Genomic DNA, 22,847 nt, shown 5'->3' with positions numbered 1-22,847 from the left:
AAAGAGAGAGAAAGGCATTGCTGATCTCCTTTCTGTTTCCCTGCTCCTTGAATCTGTCAAAGGAATTTTGTTTGTGCAGCACAACTTTAAACATATGTCATGCAAAGACTTTCACACGTTATCTCAGAAGCCAGCCAAAGCTGTTGAGGGACATCTGATCTTCTGATAAGTACCAGTGGCGTTCCTAGGGTGGCTGACACCCGGGGCGGATCGCCGATGCACCCCCCCGGGTGCAGCGCGACCCCCTCCACCCCCGGCGAAAGGACACCTCCCCCCGACGAAATGACGGACACCTCCCTCCGGCGAAATGACACCCCCCCCCGGGTGCATCTTTACCTGCTGGGGGGGGGGGGGGGGTGCCGTGCGCCTGTCGGCTTCGCTCGTTCCCTGCTCCCTCTGCCTCGGAAGTAACCAATTCCGGGGCAGAGGGAGCAGGGAATGAGCGTTGCCGACAGATGCGCGGCACCCCCCCCAGCAGCATGCAACCGGGGCGGACCGCCACCCCCCTTGGTATGCCACTGATAAGTACGCTTAGGCTCAGACTCGGTCAAACTCAAATCTGGAAGTTTGTGAAAAGTAGATTATTGTCTACTGCTCTACTGTGAGTCAGTCACTGTTTGATGAACCACTTATACATTTGCTGTGATTAAATATTTCTTTAGTAATGGTAGCAACCATTGTTATTTTTTGTGTCCTCTTTTTTGTATCTGCAAATATGGTAACCCTAGGTGTGGAGGGCACAGGGAGAGGAGCACAGCAGTGTGGAAAGCAGAAATAGAGATGGGTTGGTGATGGGCCTAGACGGAGGGAGTGGGGGAAAGAAGGCATCTAAACGTTATAGATACAGGGGCCCTCCACATGGTGAACTGAGTGTGCCCAAACTTGCCCACTAATCGGTACTCCTTGTGGAAGTTTTGGGACATGGCCCCTGATAACCAGCCTTTCAGCATGTACTCTGGTGTACCTCCTTACCCTCTCCTCGACCTGTCTGAGAACCTATAATACACATGGGAGTGGTATCAGTGAGGCCCCCTACACTCTCCCTGCTAGAGGCAGAGGGGGTGGCATAGAGAGAGCAGCCAGCACAGCTTGGTTTGCCCAAGCTTACCTGACTCCACAGCCTGTGCTGAGGTGTCCTGGCTTCCCAGGCCATGGGTGCCCTCCTGGGGTAGGTGCCTGTGCGCCATGCGCTCCATTGGGGTGAAGTTCACAGTGTCTGCACCCGGCTTTGTGCCTCGCCAATCTCTCCAACTACCTCCATTTTCTTTTGATGACTTCTATAGATCTATGTACATGGTAGACTGCATTAAGCCTGTCGCATATGGTGATCCATTCTTTTTCTTTTGTAAATGCACACATAGTTTGCCCCTTGGGAGCAAAGAGATTGTGACGCCGTGCCGTGATCTCCTTGACAAGGAGCTCAATCTCGCCATCACTGAAATTTGCACTTCCTGCTCGGTGCCTTCTTTTTGGGTGCCATCATAATAATAGGACGTGGAAGGCTGAAAATCCCAAGATGCACGTTTTTATAGGTCACTGGAGATGTTTCAGCTGTGAACACTTAGACGTTTGGGAGATGGATTTTTTTTAAAAAATGTGGTACATGCATGAAAACATTATTTTTGATCATTGTACATACTCAAAAATGTTTTGGAAAGATTGATGTTTAAGTCCTGTGATACAGACGCCATTTTCGACCCTAAACCTTGCCTTAATGTTTATAGTCAGAATGCCCATGCCTTACCCATGTGAAAGTTCCCCTTTGAAATTACTCATTAGAACACTTAGGTACCCATTTTTTTAAAAAGCTCCTGAGTGCACTTTGGCACCTAAATATTGTTTCCCTCCCATTTTGATGCTTAACTTCTGTTTGATGCCTAACTTTTGACGCATTATGTAGAATTACCCCGCATGTCTATATAGAGCCATCTCCTTGCAACCCATTTCACTTAAATTGATTAATGTCATTGTTCAAAAGTTGATTTTATTTCTTCAAACAGTTTTCCCTTTACTCTTCAGCTGGAAAATGCCTGCAGTTAGCAATTTAAACAATGTGCTAAAAGCTCACTATTTACTAAATATATATTAGCATATATTACATATGTAGGTAGTTTTGTAAAAATTACACGAATGCATGCTGGAGCCCTTAGTTCTAACAGCTGTACTAATGGTTCACTCATCCTGCTGTTACGCTTATATATTTTCTCTATACTGAGGCTATTTTTGATTGTAACAGCCACTAGCAAGTCAGAGAAAGCTGTTTTATTATCTAGTTCAAAATCTGTTCTGCTTTATTGCAAATTTTGCATAGTGTGATTGTGTATTCTGCCAATATTTTCCCTGGCATATAGTCAACTAACTTTCAATGTGTGCAATGAATTTTCATGAGATTGGCAAAATGAAAACCCACAGGGCCATTTTTAGGGTGGTGTGCATGACTGGAGGCGGCAGTCACACCATCTGCACAGGCATAAAGACAGGAGGCCCCAAGCAGGGCCTCCAGTAGGTGGCAGCAGAGGGCTGAAACTGACTCTCTAGGACAGGGGTGGGTAACCTCAGCTCTCAAGGACTGCAACCCAGTGCATGGAAGCAGTGCGTGCAAATAGATCTCTTGCATATTCATTGGGGAAATCCTGAAAACCTGACTGGGTTGCAGCCCTCAAGGATCTTGGTTGCCCACCCCTGCTCTAGGACCTCTAGGAGCAGTAAGAGGAGAGCCAGAGCCTGCTTCAAGAGGATACTGTGCCCTGTCCACACCAAGTATGACTGCTTCTCAGCCCCAGTGTGGGCTGGTTTATGATAGAGAAGCCTTGGTACAGAGCAGTCAGCAGGACCACAGCTGCCAGCAGTTTTGAACCTCCGATATGCCAGGTTTCCCAGTTCCAGGCTGGAGATTTTGGGGCAGTTCTAGATCTCCAACTACCCCCATCTGGTGCATTATGGAACTTGCTGCACTGATTTCAATGGGCAGGATCAGTCACTACAAATCCCACATTGCTTTAGGACGTAAATTCAAAAGAAGGACTGGTAAAAAAAAAAAAAAAAAGTCTCCAGCATGGAATTGGATAACTTGGCATCTCTGGAACTAATGTGGACAGTACAGCCAAGAAGTAATGCAGTTAATTCATACACTGAAGCCAATGTGCAAAGCTGCAAATTGTGTTTGTTAAATTTTCTCTCACTATTTACTGACCTTAACATGAAAATTTAGCATCTGCACAGCTAAAACTTGTTTATTTATTAAATACAATTTAGAATCTGCCTATGCTAAGTGACACATATAAAAGCACAAGAAATAACATGAAACTTACAAAGTAAAAACAATAAAAGAATAGTCTACAAATGCTATCATCATAGTAACATGAAGGGACATAATCGAATGGCGCCGGCCATCTATATGGTCGGCGCCTTAAAGAGGCGGCCGAACCGTATTATTGAAAAAGATAGCCGGCTATCTTTTGTTTCGATAATACGGTTGGAGCCGGCCAAATGTCAGCATTTGGGTCGGCTTTAGAGGTGGCTGGCATCAGTTTCTGGCGATAATCTCTCTATATAAAACGCACCTCCAACATTCTAATGAAGCCTCACTTTCCCAACGTTCTAAAGTGAGGCGGCTGAGACCACATTTTTGCTCCATGAGTGTCTGCCCCGCCCACGTGTCAAACGTAATGACGTCGAGGGCGGAGCAATGACACTCAGCAAATAGCAGCGCTGAACGTAAAATGACGTCCCATTAGAAGGTTGGAAACACACTATCCGCCCTTCCCAACTTCCCCCACCCCCCAAAGTCGCCGCCCATCACCAAAACACCCCCCCCCCCAAGGTTGACACCGCAAACACACTGAACGCCACACCCTAGCAAACACCAACCCAGGCAGGGGAGGACTAGAATCGCTCAAGACTGCTGCCAGGGGCGTAGCCACGGCCGGCCCTAGACGGGCCCTGCCAGCTCACTTTTCCTCCACCGCGACAGCACAAGCCCCAGCTCCCATGGCCGGCCACTGCTGCTTTTCATGTTCAGCAGCAGGGCCGGTGCTACAAAAAAAAAAACCAATCAGCTGACTAACCTGAGCGCAAACAACAAAAAATGTAAAAAAACCCCAAAAAACACAGCACTGCAGGCAGCCTTGAGCCATTGGCTGCTGGCTGTGCAGGCTCCGCCCGTCTCTTATGTCACTGCCCCTACGTCGCTCCGGGGGCAGTGACGTAAGAGACGGGAGGAGCCTGCATAGCCAGCAGCCAATGCCTCAAGGCTGCCTGCAGTGCCGTGTTTTTACATTTTCTTAAACATTTTTTGTAGTTAGCGCTCAGGACAGCTGAGCGCTTCTTTTTATAGCGCCAGCCCTATGAGTACCAAAGATACAACATCAAGTGGCAGGGCGGCCCGGAGGAGGAGAAGGTGGGTGTGTACCAGGCAGGGGGAGGAGACACGAAGATCGCCGATCAAGAGGCAGGGAGGGACAGAAGAGGAGGAGGTAAACATCAGTGCTAGCAGGCAGGGGGAGGAATACTGAAGAACGGGATCAAGTGGCAGGGAGGGCTGGAGGAGGAGGAGGTGGGGAGAGAGGGAGGGGGGCCCCTAGCAGGGAAGCAGACAATGAGGGAGGGGGGCCACCCTGGCACACACTCACCTTCACCTGGCACACACTCTCCTTCATACACACACACTCTCTCTCTCTCTCACAAACACACTCACACACACTCACTCTCTCTCTGTCACTAACACACACTTAAATCTGGGAGGGGGAGGGGAGGGAAGGGAGGTGCCCCACCCTGGCACACATGCTCATTCCCCCACACACACTCTCTCTCTCTGTCACAAACACACACTTGCACCTGGGAGGGAGGGGGCCACTCTGGCGGACGGGGGCCACCCTGGCACACACTCTCATTCTTACACACACTCACATTCCCATACACACACTCTCTCACACTCGCACACAGTCTCACTCTCTCACACTCACAAACATACACTTGCACCTGGCAGGAGGAGAGGGAGGGGGCCACATCTGAGGGAGGGGGGCCCATCCTGCTACACACTCTCATTTTCACACTCACTCTCATTCCCACACACACACTCTCTCACAAACACACTCACACACACTCACTTTCTCACAAATACACACTTACACATGGTAGGGAGACAGGGAGGGGGCACCTTGCAGGAGGGGGGAACCATCCTGGCACACACTCATTCTCACACACACTCTCATTCCCACACACACACTCTCTCTCTCAGAGACACTCGCGCACAGTCTCACTCTCTCTCTCACACAGACACTCGAACACAGTCTCACTCTCTCTCTCCCAATCACTGTATCTGTGTGAAACACACTCTCTCACACTCACTGTGTCACACATACGCACTTCCACACACATCACACACACACTCATTCTCACAGACACACTCACACCCACACTCACTCACTCTCTGTCACACACACACACTCGCACATTCACTCTCTCAAAAATACACACTCCAAGGAAAACCTTGCTAGCGCCCGTTTCTTTTGTTTCGGAAACGGGCCTTTTTTACTAGTCTACTATAATAAAACTCACCCTCAACGTTCTGAAGACAACGTTCTGAAGTCACTCAGTCACTCACTGAAGAGTTCATGGATTCATGGTGGTAAAGCCAGAACACTGACCATGTCTCTCTGCCCCGCCCTCGCATGACGGACCAATCAGAAAAAACACCCTCAACATTCTGAAACACAAACGACCATCACAACACCGTTCCCAGGCAACACTAGGCAACGTAAGACGGACCAATCAGAGGAAACTACGTGACAATAAGGGAGAAGCATTCCCCAGCAGAATGGCTCATTATCTGTGCAGCACGGAGAGCACAGAACCACTGCTGGAACGAGAGAAGAATATTCCTGCTGTGGGTATGGGCAAAAATAGACCGGGGGAGGGGGGGGGGGAGAAATTTTTAAATGCCTAATGCCAGTACTGAAGAGTGCCAGAGGGCCTATAGCACAGACTATATTTGGGATCGCTTGACATGGAGTCAGAGGAGCCGGAAAACAACGTGCCCGTCACCATCTGGGACGTGGGCGAACAGGACAAGCTGCGGCCCAGCTGGAAGGATTACCTGCGACCCAGCCAGCAGCAAACAGCGACCAAGGAAGGGGGAGGAGTACTCCTTCCCTGCCTAGGAATCGCTGGAGACTGGCTGCCAAACTAACGAAACAACCGCACACCGACGCACCACCTCCATCATTCGAAAGGCATTCACTCTTTCTTCAACAGAAATGCAAACTAATAATACAAAACAAACAAAGAATACATGGTTTCTCAGGCGGCTGCAGGTAACTCCCCACCCCCTTCCTCTTCCCCTTTTGCCGAAGCGGCCAAGGACGTGTCCAACCATCCCCAGCCTCAGGCAAGCTGTCTCCCACCTCGGGGATTCCCCGAGCACCTGGAAAAAGATGGCGCTGATTCCTGCAGCGCATAAATGTTCCAGCATTCCCCTGCAGCCGGCCTGAAATGGACCAAACATACCGGATCACCCCCTGACGGCCCGAGACCGTGCTCTTCTCCCTTCCGCCAACTTAAAACAACCATCCCCGTCCTCAGGCAAGCTGTCACCCACCTCCAGGATGCCCAGAACCCCAGCCCAATGGAAAAAGATGGCGCTGCTTCCAACAGCACATTTCTCTTCCAGCATTCCCCTACAGCAGCCCTGAAATGGCCAAAAAATACCGACAGACAAAGAACGTGCTCCTCTACCTTCCGCCCATCTAAAACAACACTGCTGCCTCAGCACAACACAAAAAAAAACAAAAAGAAAAAAAAAACAATACTCAACAAAGGCTGACCCCCCTACAACCACATTTACATTTCACCAACAGAAAGACCCCCTCCACAAACCTCCTTGACAGACAAAACCACACACACACACAATACAACAGAAACACACCCTCAAAGCCACACACCAATCCAACCCACTTTGCCAGCACAGCACAGCACATCCCCCAACCCCCAAGCAAAAAACAAAACAAAACAAAAAAAGACACACATCAACAACCTGCACACACATCGCACCCTCACACACTCACACACACACACACACACACAAAATAACTCTGTGACACATACACACACACACACAAAAAAAACCACATGCTAGCGCCCGTTTCATTGGTTTCGGAAACGGGCCTTTTTTACTAGTGGAAACTAATTCCGGCGATCTCAAACCCGGCCAAATGCAAGGCATTTGGTCGTGGGAGGAGCCAGCATTTGTAGTGCACTGGCCCCCCTGACATGCCAGGACACCAACTGGGCACCCCAGGGGGCACTGCAGTGCACTTCAAAAATTGCTCCCAGGTGCATAGCTCCCTTACCTTGGGTGCTGAGCCCCCCAAATCCCCCCCAAAACCCACTCCCCACAACTCTACACCACTACCATAGCCCTAAGGGGTGAAGGGGGGCACCTACATGTGGGTACAGTGGGTTTTGGGTTTTTTTTGGAGGGATCAACATTTACCACCAGAAGTGTAACAGGTGGGGGGGAGATGGGCCTGGGTCCACCTGCCAGTGTATTTCACTGCACCCACTAAATACTGCTCCAAGGACCTGCATACTGCTGTCATGGAGCTGGGTATGACATTTGAGGCTGGCATAGAGGCTGGCAAAAAAGGTTTTATTGGGTGGGAGGGGGTTAGTGACCACTGGGGGAGTAAGGGGAGGTGATCCCCGATTCCCTCCGGTGGTCATCTGGTCAATTGGGGCACTTTTCTGAGACTTGGTCCTAAAAATAAATGGACCAAGTGAAGCCGGCGAAATGCTCATCATGGCCGGCTTTCTTTTTTCCATTATCGGGCGAAGCCGGCCATCTCATAACCAAGCCCCCATCCCGGCCCCATCCCGCCTTCGCTATCCTACCGAAACGTCCCCTTGAAGTTTGGCCGACTCCGCAACAGAAAGCAGTTGGCGCCGTCCAAAATTGGCTTTCCATTATACCGATTTGGCCGGGTTCAGGAGATCGCCGGCCATCTCCCGATTTGTGTCGGAAGATGGCCGGCGATCTCCTTCGAAAATAAGCTGGATAGTAACATAGAAGATGACGGCAGATAAAGACTCGTATAGTCCATCATCCAGTCTGCCCAAAAAGATAAACTCATAGCATCAGGAAAAGAAAACCGCAACCATTTACAAAGGTTTTCCACACAGCAAGGAAAACATCAGCCATCAGTTCAGTCCCGGTCCCACAGGCATTGTGTTCTCTAGGGTTGATGCCCCTACAGCAAATATTTGTCATTGCATGGCAACACCACAAGCTAGATGTATAGATGGCATAACCAGCATACCCTGCTGTGGCACTTAAAGAACTAAACAACTCATACAGTATCAATAATCATAGAAGACAGTTTTGTAGGTGCAAAGGGTGTTGTGCATCCTCAATCGGGGCAGACTGACCATTGGAATAATAGGGCAGTGCTCGAGGGCCCAATCTCCCCTAGATTTCATCTAATTTGATCACTTTTGATAGGGCACTAAGGGCCCATGACCCTTAGTGCCCAGGGGCCCAGATCACTGTCAGTCTACCTCTGCCCTCAATATCGAGCAAGCTCCTTCATTGTGTTCAGGGAGGGGTAACTTTAATTGTGTTTTGCACCCCTAATAATGTTAAAATATTGGTGCTTATTTCAATAATGACTTCAGGTGCAAAAAAAAGAAAAAGAGAGAAAAACCTTGCAAACTTTTAAAAGCAAATTTTTGGGGCTGCATTTCGATTAAAAATTTAATCGCAATTAATCACGTGATTAAAGGTATGTTATCTATTTATTTTTTTACCCAATGCAGCTCCTTGTGAGTCTAGGCAAGTCTCTTACCCTTCTATTGCCCAGAGTCTCTTACCCTTCTATTGCCCAGAGTCACAAGGAGCTGCAGTGGGGAAATAAATAAATAAATAACATCCCTTTAATTGCAATTACAAACTTTAATTATTATTATAATTATTTGTAGCATTTGTATCCCACATTTTCCCACCAATTTGCAGGCTCAATGTGGCTTACATTTGCCGTAATGGTGGTTGCCATTTCTGGTAACAGAATTACAAATGGTATTGCATTAAGGTGCATACAAACATGGTAACATACATGGAACATAACATATATGGAACAGATCATGGTATGTATATATATATACCATGTGCTTACATACATGGTAAAGAAGAATAAATTATTGTATTACATGAGGGTTCCTGAGTAACAAATTGGATTGTAACATACGTTAGGTCATCGACTATAGAGAGATCCTATTCAACATAAGGTTTAAAGAGGTATTGCTTGATCATGCATATCAAAGAGGTTAATCTGTCATGTCATAAGAGTTCGGTTTTGTATAGTTCGTGTATAGTGTTATTATTTAGTATTTAAGATGGATGTTAATAGTATGCCTTTTTGAAAAGATCTGTTTTCAGTAGCCTTTGGAAGATGGTTAATTGAAATGTAGCCCTAAAAAATGTAGGGTCCCTTTTACTAAGCTGCAGTAAAAGGGACCCTGTGCTAGCAGCAGTGTGAGTTTTTGTTTCACATGAAATCCCCTTTTACCGCAGCAGGTAAAAAAGGTAAAAAAAGAAATGGCCACGTGGTAGGTTTGCACCTGCTGTGCGGCCATTACAGGGGGAAAACTTACTGCCACCCATTGAGGTGTTGGTAAGGTCTCCCTCGCTAACCCATCAGTAACTGGGCAGTGCACTGTGCTGTCCAATTACCGCCAGCTAACCCCTGCAGTGATAATTTTGTAAACATTCCAGCAGCGCCAGATATGCCGTTCACTGGGGGTGGAATGTGTTGGGCAGGCGGTAGTTCTAGATTGCTGCGCGGCAACCCTTTAGTAAAAGGACCCCTTAAAAAAATAAAAAGTAATAAAAAGATAAAAAGTACAAAATACAAATTGAAAAATTACTAATTAAAGAATCTAAAACAGCATGCAGAATAGCTATAAACAGTTTTCACAGCCTACTTCAGAAAAGCAAGCCTACTAAATATAATGATTTGAACTTAACTAGCAGGCTAATGGGTGGCCAGCTGTAGCCATGACATGCTATGTTCCTGTCTGACACAGCCTGTTAATGCATGTAATATTTTGAAGAAACTCTAATGATTTCAGTGTGATAGAAGGAAGACCAATAAATAGTACATTACAGTAAGCCCAACAGGAGAAATAACGTGACTTGGAAAATCGTACAAAAAATCCAGCAATGACAAAAATACTTTTATTATTGTAAGAAACAGATCTTCACTGACAGTCTTTTCAATGTGCCTTCATGAAAAGCTGCAAATATAAAGTCTCACCTCCTCGTCTTCGCCAAGGGGATAACTAATTTGCCCAACTACAGCTCAAGAAGGGATTAGGCTAATTTATGGAAAGGAGAGCCGGTGCAAGAACGCGTTGCAAACAGAGGACAGGATGGCTAAGATACCAGCGCTAAACATGAGAAAATGACAACAGCAAGGAAGGGTAGGAAACAGCGTCCCAAAAGAGAGGAGAAAGTGGAAACTCACCAGTGTCGCAAGCCAAAAGGTCCTGCCTTGTTGAGGTAAAAAAGGGGACTACATTGGAAAGCCGGTATATAAAGGTTAAAAGGCGTTAAAATGATGCACATGTTTGAAGGAGCAAGACTGCCAGCTCCGATGACTCTTGAAGAGTTGAACCAGATAACCGCAGTAGCGAACTATATCTGCCATGGACCCTGAGGAAGTTCACGAAACTTTGGCCACTGTCGGCCATGGAGAGAGCTTGCAGGATTGAACAGATTCCAGGATAGGGGGTACTGAAAGTGCAGCATAAACTAACGTGCTCCTGATGAAGCAAGGGTGAAACAGATGTTCTGTACTACTACTACTACTACTTAACATTTCTAGAGCGCTACTAGGGTTACGCAGCGCTGTACAAGTTAACAAAGAAGGACGGTCCCTGCTCAAAGGAGCTTAAAATCTAAAAGAACGAAATGTCAAGTTGGGGCAGTCTAGATTTCCTGAGTAGAGGTGTAGTGGTTAGGTGCCAAAGGCGACATTGAAGAGGTGGGCTTTGAGCAATGATTTGAAGATGGGCAGGGAGGGGGCCTGTAGAGCGGAGGAGTACTACCTCAGATAAGTAACTGGAAGTCTTTAGAAACAAGCAGACTTTTAAAAAATTAAAGAATCTTAAAAAATTAAATATTGAAAATAGAAAATTTTGTATTATTAAACACTGGAAGTTTTTTTTAGGACTAATGACGAAGCAGGGTGGGCCATTAGTCCAAGTTTGACTTTAGACGTGACCCATGCCACTGAAGTCCTTTTCCTCCTGTTAATCTTTATAGCAAATTGATTGTTACTTGCTTAGTCGATCTAGTGATATTTCCAGAAGAGCAAGTATAGCCAGTCAGGTTTTCAGGATTTCCTCAATGAATATAATGGAATTAAAGTGGGATTTGTACCTGAGTCCCGTTGTTTAAAGTCCATTGTCCTGATCAGTAGGCTGCCCCTCTGATCTGCAAGGACGTCTGTGTGGCCAGCTTCGTAGAAATGGGCTGGCAACATACAAAACATTTCCAGTATCACTGGCTCATTTAGGGCCCCTTTTACCAAGCAGCAGTGAAAGGTGCCCCTGCAGTGGTGTTGGTGCGTGGGTTTGTCGTGTGCCGAGGCCCCCCTTTAACCGCCAACTGAAAAAAGGAAATTACGGGCAGGGACAGAAATGGCTGCGCGGTAAGTGAAACACTTGCCATGTGGCTATTTCCCGGGTGAGCCCTTACTGCCATCTATTTAGGAAGGGCTCCTGCATTACTCTGGTGGTAACCGGGCAGTGTGCTGCGCTTCCCGATTACCGCTGGGTAAGCCCCAGCGCAAAAAAGTTTTAAAATCCGATGCACCAGAAATGGTATATGATGGGGCAGGCACTACTGCCAGGCTCTTGGTGGTAGTGCCGGATTGGCCCACAGCAAAACTTTATAAAAGGGACCTTAAATACTACTGGGTAGATATTTTGTCAGTGGCAGTGAGTGTTTTTGTAGCCGTTGGCAGCGTAATTATTGGACATTCAGTGCTGGGTCATGTCCAGGCACCGGCATTGACTATCTGGGTTTATGCAGCAACTATTTCTTATGCAGCTGAGTTGATATTCAGCATAAAGATAGGGCTGACTTTTATATGGTCTGATTTAAGTGCTGAGAATTGGCACATAACTGCATACGTGCTGACTCTGCCTCCAGACTAGCCAGCTTTCAGTTTAGCCGTCATTAACTGGTTAAGGGAATGGAGTAAAGGAGTAGCCTAATGGTTTGTGCAGCAGGCTTTGTCTCTGGCAACCTGGGTTTGATTCCCACTGCAGCTCTTGTGACCTTGGGCAAGCCACCTAACTCTCCATTACCCCAGGTACAAAAAAAAAGATCATGAGCCCCCTAGGGACAGAGAAAAGTACCTGTATATAATGTGTACAGCACTACAAATATCTAGTAGCATTATCGAAAGCGGAGCCAGGTTGACGGCACGGGGGGGGGGGGGGGAGTGAAAGCGGCGCGAGAGCGGACTTCTGTCGGTGCCAGCGCACATTTTAAATGGAATATGTTGAGAAAAAAATAGGCGCCGGCAGAACTCCATTTGGTGGGGCGGCCGCTCCCCTGGCACCCCACCTAGCTACGCCACTGAGCACTATAGAAATTATTAGTAGTTAAGGGGGGTCTTTTAGAAAGGCTAGAGACACCCATATATTCCTATGAGTGTCTCTAGCATCCTTATTTTTAGCGCACCTTTCTAAAAGGACCCCTAAATGCCACTGAATATTAGCGGATGGCCCTCAACAAACAATTTAACCAGCCAGGGACCATTTCTGGCCAGTTAAATCGCTTTGAATATCGACCTCCTATGTAAAGCACTTCACAGCCCAAAAGTTTGCAAAACACTTCTGTGAGATAAGGTCAGATTGCACACTAAATTCCAGTTTTGCTCATGCACAATTGCTTATGAGCTGATTTGCATGATTTTTCAGCTCATTAGATAATTTTGCATAAATTAGCCTAATCCCCTCTTGAGCTGTAGTTGGGCGAATTAGTTATCTCCTTGGCGAAGAGGAGGAGGTGAGACTTTATATTTGCAGCTTTTCATGAAGGCACATTGAAAAGACTGTCAGTGAAGATCTGTTTCTTACAATATTAAAAGTCTTTTTGTCATTGCTGGATTTTTGTATGATATTCCAAGTCACGTTATTTCTCCTGTTGGGATTACTGTAATGTACTATTTATTGGTCTTCCTTTAGAGTTTCTTCAAAACATAGCACTACATGCATTAACAGGCTGTGCCAGACGGGAACATAGCATGTCATGGCTGAATCTGGCCACCCATTAGCCTGCTAGTTAAGTTCGAATCATTATATTTAGTAGGCTTGCTTTTCCGAAGTAGGCTGTGAAAACTGTAAGGCTGTTTATAGCTATTCTGCATGCTGTTTTAGATTCTTTAATTTGTAATTTTTCAATTTGTATTTTTTTTTGTTACATTTGTACCCCACACTTTCCCACTCATGGCAGGCTTAATGCAGCTTACATATTATATACAGGTACTTATTTGTACCTGGGGAAATGGAGGGTTAAATGACTTGCCCAGAGTCACAAGGAGCTGCCTGTGCCTGAAGTGGGAATTGAACTCAATTCCCCAGGACCAGAGTTCACCACCCTAACCACTAGGCCACTCCTCCACTCCACGTTTTATTTTTTTATTACCTTTTATTTTTTAAGGGGTCCTTTTACTAAAGGGTTGCTGCACAGCAATCTAGCACTACTACCTGCCCAACACATTCCACCCCCAGTGAACAGCCTTCTGGCGCTGCTGGAATTAAAAAAAAAAAATTATCACTGCAGGGTTAGCTGGCGGTAATTGGACAGCACCGTGCACTGCCCAGTTACTGCTGGGTTAGCGAGGGAGACCTTACCAACACCTCAATAGGTGGCAGGTGCAAACCTACCACATGGCCATTTCTTTTTTTTACCTTTTTTACCTGCTACGGTAAAAGGGGACTTTGTGTGAAGCAAAAACTCACACTGCTGCTAGCACAGGGCCCCTTTTACTGCAGCTTAGTAAAAGGGGCCCTATATTTTTTAGGGCTACATTTCAATTAAAGTTTGTAATTGCAATTAAAGGTATGTTATTTATTTATGTTTTTTCCCCACTGCAGCTCCTTGTGACTCTGGGCAATAGAAGGTTAAGTGACTTGCCCAGAGTCACAAGGAGCTGCAGTGATTAAAAAAATAAATAGATAACATACCTTTAATCATGAGATTAATTACGATTAAAATTTTAATTGAAATGCAGCCCCCAAAATTATCTTTTAAAAGTTTGCAAGGTTTTTCTCTCTCTTTTTTTTTAACCTGAAGTCATCATTGAGATAAGCACCAATATTTTAACATTATTAGGGGTGCAAAACACAATTAAAGTTACCCCTCCCTGAACACAATGAAGGAGCTTGCTCGATATTGAGGGCAGAGGTGGACTGACAGTGATCTGGGCCCCTGGGTACTAAGGGTCATGGGCCCTTAGTGCCCTATCAAAAGTGATCAAATTAGATGAAATCTAGGGGAGATTGGGCCCTCAATTGCTGTGGGCTCTCCAGCACTGCCCTATTATTCCAATGGTCAGTCTGCCCCGATTGAGGATGCACAACACCCTTTGCACCTACAAAACTGTCTTCTATGATTATTGATACTGTATGAGTGGTTTAGTCCTTTAAGTGCCACAGCAGGGTATGCTGGTTATGCCATCTATACCAGGGGCGTTGCTACGGGGTGCCACAGGGGCCTGGGCCCCTGCAAACTTAATCCGGGCCCTGTGTTTGGCTGGTGGGGGTCCCCAAACCCCACCAGCTGAAGCCTTCTTCAGTTCCGGTCTGTGGCGCAGCCACATTCTCTGTCTGCCCCCTGCGTCAGCGTGCACAGGAGGAGCAAGAAGAAAGAAGAGCAGGGGGCAGGCAGCGAATGCAGCTGCACTGGAGACCGGCGCTGAAGAAGGCTTCAGCAAAGGTATTTGTTTGTGAAGAAGTGAGGCGAGGCGGTGGGTGGGCGAGGCGGCAAGGCGAGGTGAGGCGGTGGGAAGGCGAGGGAGGGTGGTGGGGCGGCACTCAAAATGTGCCCCCAACCTCGGGCTCTGGCCCCCTCCCACCGTGAGTTCTGGCTATGCCCCTGATCTATACATCTAGCTTGTTGTGTTGCCACGCAATGACAAATATTTGCTGAAGGGGCACTAACCCTATAGAACACAATGCCTGTGGCACTGGGACTGAACTGATGGCTGATGTTTTCCTTGTTGTGTGGATAACCTTTGTAAATGGTTGCAGTTTTCTTTTCCTGATACTGTGAGTTTATCTTGTTGGGCAGACTGAATGGACTACATGAGTCTTCATCTGCCATCATCGTCTATGTTACTATCGTTACTATGATGATAACATTTGAAGGCTATTCTTTTATTGTTTTTACTTTGTAAGTTTCATGCTATTTCTTGTGTTTTTATATGTGTCACTTAGCATAGGTAGATTCTAAATTGTATTTAATAAATAAACAAGTTTTAGCTGTGCAGATGCTAAATTTTCATGTTAAGGTCAGTAAATAGCTAGAGAAAATTTAACAAACACAATTTGCAGCTTTGCACATTGACTTCAGTGTATGAATTAACTGCATTACATTTTGGCTGTATTGTCCACATTAGTTCTAATTAGCCATCTGGCTTGTATGTAACTCTCTGAAGTGATGTATAGCTGTAGTTCTGGGCCTGATAGGCTTGGCATACATTTTTTCGCAGTCTTAACATAAGAATTTCATCAGGAACACACTTCTCCTACGTGAAGCTTTGCCATTGATCCTTAGGAGGGATGATTCATAAGCTGCATTTAAGAGGTTCTAATGGGGTTATCATCCGGTTCCAGATTTTTGGGGCAGGCTGATCCTTTTACCTTTTAACAGATGTATATGAGATAGCTGTCTTCATGTGGATGGCTGTGAAATAAGCAAAGTTAAGGGTCCAAATCTTCTTACATTTTGATATATTTCCCCAAATAGACTATGCCAATTTACCTTATTTCATAACTTCTCCCCAGTTTCTGATCCATTCCTCAAGAGTAGGTCCCTTTGGAGATTTCCGCTTCCACAATATCACCATCTTAGCTGCCAACAAAAGTAATAACAATTGCAAATCTGTATCATTCCAAGAGAGAGCTGACAAGATTGCCAGCAAGAAAATTTTGGGGTCAAAAGGGATTGTGGTGTGGGGAACAATCACTGTATAAGACCACATACCGTTTCCCGAAATTCATGTACTACCCCCACATTCCAATCACATATGTTCAAAAGTGCCTGACTGCATACAACCTCTCCAGCAATGACTCAAACCTTGGCCATCCTTCTAGGCAACTGCTTAAGAGTCACACAGAGCCTGCACGTAATCTTATACTGCTGCTGCCTATAATTGGTGACAAAAAAACAAAACATTTATTACAGTACTCTGTAACAGTCATCATCCTCTAAAGGGATAGACAGCCACCTGCTTCAGACAGTAATATGGATAGAAATCATCTGACCGAAGAGTCGAAGAAGGACAGCATATAGTTTCAAGACCGGAGCCTTTCCATCTCCTCTTTAAATAATAACATTTCAGTGTCCAAGGGCTCTCTAAAGAGGTTACTCTGGGCATCCACCCCTAATAGGAATTGTCAAAATTGAAATAAGGAACCCTGTGGTCAAGTAGTGATGAATTTGATCTAATGGGCAGAGATCTTTTTGAATAAACTCATTCTTCAATCTCAGAGCCTAGTTTGATAGGGGAGATCTTGAATGCTGAATGATCTCTTCACAACTAGGGTTGCCAACTGGCTCCAGATTTGCTCGACCGAGTTGATCTAGTCCTGGGTTTACCCGCATTGCATGCAGGGGCTTGTAGTTTTGCTTTCCTTTAGGGCAATACTTCTCAACCCACTTCTGAGGCACACCTATTCAGTCAGGATTTTAGGATTACCACGATAGATATGTATGAGATAAGCTTACATGTACTGGATATCCATTGTATGTAAATCTATCTCATGCATATTCATTGCAGTAACCATGAAAACCCACCTGGCTAGGCATGCCTTCAGAAGAGAGTTGAGATACACTGCTTTAAGGAATGCAGTTGGGAAATCAGAACTACAAGTCCCTTCATGGAATGAGATGGATCCAGGACTAGATCAACCGTGTCAAGCAAATCTGGAGCAAGTTGGCAACCCCATCCACAGCTTATAGGGGTCTCTCTCTACTCTTCCAACAAGTAGAATATATTACTCCAATTTTAGGGAGTGGTTTAGATTTTATAATGATTGCAGGCCTTTAGGTCATTTTGACGTAGATGTGTAGTTTATACTTTTTCATTGTTTTGTTTGGTGATGTGCGCTATTGTTGCTTGTTGTGAATTGTATTTATGTTTCAGTTGTAATTTGCAATTGGCGATCTGTTTTGGAGTAGCAGACAATAAACGCAATGGACAAATTCTAACTCGTTTCCAGTTTGGGAAAAGTAAAAATAGCACTTTGGTGGTTCTGCTTTTGGTTCCTCCCACAGTAAGAGTCTCATTACAGTTGAATTCATTTCAAGCAAAAGACATGGTCCAGTAGTTGCAGCTTGGACTTCTGGGTGTAGCTTCGGAGACCACCTTTGAATTCCTGGGCCAGATTTGCAAATATCTCCCATTTGGTCCTTTGGGAACATCTTTGTAAATTTACATTTCTGAGCTGTCTTGGGCAAATCAGTTTACAGTCTCTCTATGGGGACGATTCAATAAGTGGGCACCTCCATTTGGGCACCCTGGTGCAGCATGGTGAGACCCTATTCTATAATGGATCTGGGTGTCCAGATTCTATTATAGAATGCTAGTATAACCCAGTATCGGGGTGTCTTCAACTTGTGCAGCCAAAGTTATACCAACCATAGACCTGCCATAACTGCATTTATGCAAATGCAGCAGGGATGTGTATAACTTACAGCATTCTGTACATTACACACCTGGGGGGAATGCCCATATCTTGCCCATGCTCTGCCCGTATGTACACCTCCTTACATTTGCTTGCTGTTCTCAGTTACAGAATAGCACTTACTCCCCTGCTGGCATTTTCACAAGTAAGTGTGCACTTACATGAGTAAGTACTAGTATTCTGTACATTTACACATGCAAAGGTCATGTGAATTTAGACTCACAGTTATAGTCCAGGGCAAAAGAGAGACAGATTCTCTGTACAGTACCAGAAGTGCATGCTGAAAGGAATGGAGCAAAAGAGAAAACCCATTAGAAGTGAATACAAGATGCAGCTGAAGAGGTATAAGGGACACAAAATAATTAATAAATAATAATAAAGAAAATATCTAAAAATATTGCAGAACTTTAATACAACAAAAATATATAAAACCATAATAAACTACAGTATGCATAGATGTGCATTAACACTGACCTAACATGGTCCTATTTTGGTGTAGTGCCTACATCTGTCTTCTGTGCATTATAAAATAACTCACAGTTAAGATCAGGTATAAATTGATTTGATGGTCCTGATGGTAATCCAATACATTCAAAACATCTATGAAATATGGTTACACCTATCTCTGATCTATCACTATGATAATTGGCTGTTAGGGCAGACATTTTGAAATGCTCAGATGAATGATATAGACTCATAGCAGAAGCATGAAACAGAAATAGCTTAATCAAAGGAATTGCAGATAAGGTACTTAAAGAAAAGGAAATAGAAAACTAAATAATGAACCCAGCTAAAAATCAGAAAAGATTATAAAAAGAAAAAGAAAGAAAGAAAGAAAGAAAGAAAGAAAGAAAGAAAGAAAGAAAGAAAGAAAGAAAGAAAGAAAGAAAGAAAGAAAGAAAGAAATAACAATAAAGAGAAGGAGAGAAGGGCAATAATAAGAGGGGGATAAGTTTGCAAATAAAAAATGAAATAAAAACTGGAAAAAACCAACAAAGTGAAAGGTGAGCCTGGAAAACAGATGCTATATGTTTCAAAAAGGATAGTAAGAAAGAAATACCTGCCTGAGCTCTACTTATTCATGTATTTTAAAAGCAGATCTTTCACTACGATGGCTTACTGCAATGAGCATTAGATGTATGGAATCATAAAAGATAGAAAGGCCATGAGGGGCCCACAAAAATGTTCAGTTATTCAACTGGCTTCTTTGGAAACTAGATGAAACGTATTAATTGCTTTCCAGAAGTGACTGTGAGAAGTGATAGCAACAACATCCTGATGTAAGTCTTTGCAGCACATTCCTGCTGTCATTGCACCCCTGGCAAAAGTCACTGTTACTGTTGCTAAAAGCTTCCCTGGGGTGGGCTCCTGTCTAAATATAAATGGTAGCCTAGGAACCACCATAATTGACTGGACATTTTGGCAAGCTTTTGCATATTAGTAAAAAGTAGGTCTGTAATATTTTTACAATTTTCCTTATTTATTCTTATCATTTCTTTAAGATTTCATTTAGATCATTTATATATCTTGTGACAAAACAAGCCTGTAAAACTGTATTAACTAATTCTTGAAGTGTATTTCTCCTATTACCCAGCAGGTGGTGTTTTCTGTTGTAAGGTTTTACAGGAAAAAAGATGAATGTTCTTTGTTTAGTTTAACAGAACAGGAACAAGAAGCAGTTTACTTTTGAAATCTTCTTGTTCTGGGCTGTGATTGGTCCAGGAGCTCAGTTTAATTTGGATTGTACCGGGGGGGGGGGGGGGGGAGAGAGATCTTTGCTGAGGTCCTGTAAAACAGTTATATTTGATAACTGGTGAGCAAATATATTTCCTGATCTCCCCACGTACTTTTTAGAAAGTAAACAAATGTTTAGATAGTTTTATAATTGATCCATATTTCAGTTACCTGTTATTGTTTGCTGATTGAACATTTTTTTTGTCCCCTGTTCAAGTTCTGGCAATAAACAATTTTCAGTTTGTTGACTTTGCCTGTCTGGACTGATAAAGAATCCTGGTGGTTTGTGTGTTGGGTCTGTGAGTGCTTTCTGGGAAATGTAGGACCACTGGGAGCATGGCCTCCAGTAACCTAGAAATCACTGGGGATAATTTGAGAGCGGGAGACTTGCCCAGAGGTGGTTGAGATCCAATCGGTAGGAGGAGGGTGTAGTGTAGAGCATAAGTGGCAGGTGCCGGCAGACCTGAGCTGTGCTGGGGATAGACCCTTTGAGTGACCGTGGGGTAACCCCAGGCGAGTGGCTAGGCATTTTGTGACCCATCTGCAACACTTTCTTTTTTTCACTGTCAGTGGGTCTTCAGACTGCTTCCGCTTCTTTAAGTGTGCACTTTTGGTCTTATGCATACCAGCTGGCTCCATTTTTCAAAACATGATCACTTCGTCTTGGTTTTACCCCAGTTATTTTATTTATTTCCAATATTTATTTTCCAATTCTAGACAGAATACATAGTTATATACACAATTTGTTAATCTTTAAAAAATAAAATAATATAAAACAACAAAATAAAATCAATACAGCATTCAAACCATCAAACAAAATAATAATATTAATATACACATAATTGAACCAAAATTGTAACATCTAAACAATATCTTCAGGCAGACACTTGCCTGCACAGACTTTTAACATAGTAATATAAGGGCCCTTTTACTAAAGTGTTGGCATGTGGTAACAGGCTTGCTGGGTGCCAATCTGGAACTACTGCCAGAGCCCTGTAGTAGTTCCCACCCCCAGCGCGCACCATTTCCGGTGCAACAAAAATATTTGTAGCGCTGGTGGTTGCCTGGCAGTAATCAGGCAGCACTGCTTACTGCTCGGTTACCACCGGGTTAGCGCGGAGCCCTTACTGCCACCTCAACGGGTGATGGTAAGTGCTCCCCCTGAAATGGCCATGTGGCAAGTGGTTCACTTACCACATGGCCATTTCTTTTCCAGGAAAAAGAAAAACAACCTTTTACCCGCTGTGGTAAAAGGGGGTCTCAGTGTGAATCAAAAACACGTGCTGATGCTAACACAGGACCCCTTTTACTGCAGCTTAGTAAAAGGACCCCATAGTAAATGACTGCAGATAGGGGGAATTCTATACATGGCACTCAAAAATGAATGCTGAAAAAAATTGACTTCAAGCGCTATTCTACAAACAGCATACAGCTTTTATAAAATAGCTCTTAGCACTAATTCCCGTGCCTAACCATACGTGCCAGACTTATGCCTGCTGAAACCTGGTATAAATGCTGGCACCCATGTTAGGTGCACTGAGGCAGTATTCTATAGCTACACGTGAAACTTTCAGAACGCCCCTGAGATGCCCATGACCACACCCCCTTTTATGTTATAAGCTAGTAGAGGTAGGTACCATGTCTTATAAAATAGTGGGCAGCCAGATGCATGAGCAAATCCTAAGTAGTGACAATTAACTTCAATAACTGGTTGTTAGCACCTAGTTATTTGTAGTTAAGGGCTCACTAATTAATAAAGACCAGTATTGTCCATCTAGTCTACCTAAGAAGGTGGCTAAAGTTGTACCTGCCACTCCATGCAAGTTATACCATTCTATGCCTTTGTTTAACGCTATACCTACCATTCTGTGCAGGTTATATCCAGTGCTATTTTTGTAGGAAATCTCAGTGCTGGGGGTGGCGTTAGTGAAAGCAGTAGGCTCACCTTCTCCAGCCTTCTCTTGCCTCTCAGTGTCCTGCCCTCGCGGAAACAGGAAACTACATCAGAGGAAGGCGGGACACTGAGAGGGAAGGGAAGGCTGGAGGAGGAGAGCCTGCTGCTTTCACTAACGCCACCCCCAGCACTGAGACTTCAGGTAAAAAAATAAAAGATTTAAATGTGGAGCGGCAGGAACAGAAAGCAGGGCTGTTGGGGATCTAAGGGCGAGCAGGTGAGCCGGCCCTGGGAAAAAAAGGTGCCGGTACACTGTACCAGTGTGTACCGGCATAAAATAAGCACTGGCTATACCCCTTTATGCAGTTTTTTTGAAGTGTGAAAGTCATTTAAGTTTTGCTTTAATTCATTACTGCTTTTCTCATGTACATTAGAACTCCAAGGTGCCCTTTTTGTAAAGTGTGCTGATATTTTGCAGTATACTAGTTTCAAACTTCTCATGATCACTTTTAAGGCTTTTAGGACTGGTTCCCCACTCTACCTCGCTTCTTTCACCATCCCATTGCCCCCCTGCCGTACTCTTTGCTCACTAAACAACTTGCCCTTCCTGGTCCTAAGTGTGCCACTCTTGAATCTACCAGACCACTTTAGAATCTACCAGCTTTCTTCTTTGCAGCCCGAGCTCTGTGGAACTCTTCACCTTTCGCTCTTCGCTCTGAACTATCCCTGAAAAAAATCAAGACTTTGGTTAAAACATGGTTCTTCCAGCAAGCCTTTCCATCATCATCGTAATAAGTGTGTAAGTTTTCACAGTTTGGAGTAGGCCTCTCCATTTTGTTACCTCCTTTTCTCTCTTCCCTCCCTACTGTTGTTGTAATGTCAGTTACTGTTATCTTGTGTGTGAGGTTTTCTCTTGTTCTTTCCTATCTACCATTGTAGTTCCTTTCTTTATTTTCACTATTGTTTTATGAGTACTGTACACCGCTTTGAACTGCTCGTTGGCAAAGGTGGTATAACAAGTATTAATAAATAAATAAATTGTGCATTAGTAGTAAAAATTAACATGGAATAACTGCAAAGCTTGTGCATTAACTGTTGGGTGCATGTCCAGCATCATCCCATACAATTAAGGTGGAGACAATATACACAGTGGAGTGGGTAGGCAGCAAAATCTGATAACATTAAGATATGTCACATAAAGGGCTTTTTTTACAAAGCGACACTACCGATTAGCGTGCGCTGA

The 22,847-nt window shown here is 44.5% G+C and overlaps 1 protein-coding gene and 1 long non-coding RNA gene across 2 annotated transcripts in view; one reads left to right on the top strand and one right to left on the bottom strand.

Annotated features, from left to right (window-relative positions):
• The window catches only part of GALNT16 (polypeptide N-acetylgalactosaminyltransferase 16), a 276,369-nt gene that overhangs the window by 31,082 nt on the left and 222,440 nt on the right, over positions 1 to 22,847 (top strand). The window lies entirely within an intron of this gene.
• LOC115477481 lies at positions 6,749 to 22,167 on the bottom strand. Its single transcript, XR_003943334.1, has 3 exons — positions 22,088 to 22,167; positions 12,072 to 12,074; positions 6,749 to 6,760 (listed from the first exon to the last, which is right to left on the bottom strand). It is a non-coding gene; the product is annotated as an uncharacterized LOC115477481 (long non-coding RNA).

This window comes from Microcaecilia unicolor, chromosome 9, assembly GCF_901765095.1.
Source record: "Microcaecilia unicolor chromosome 9, aMicUni1.1, whole genome shotgun sequence".
Lineage (NCBI taxonomy): Eukaryota > Metazoa > Chordata > Amphibia > Gymnophiona > Siphonopidae > Microcaecilia > Microcaecilia unicolor.
This window is presented reverse-complemented; position numbering and strand designations above follow the sequence as displayed.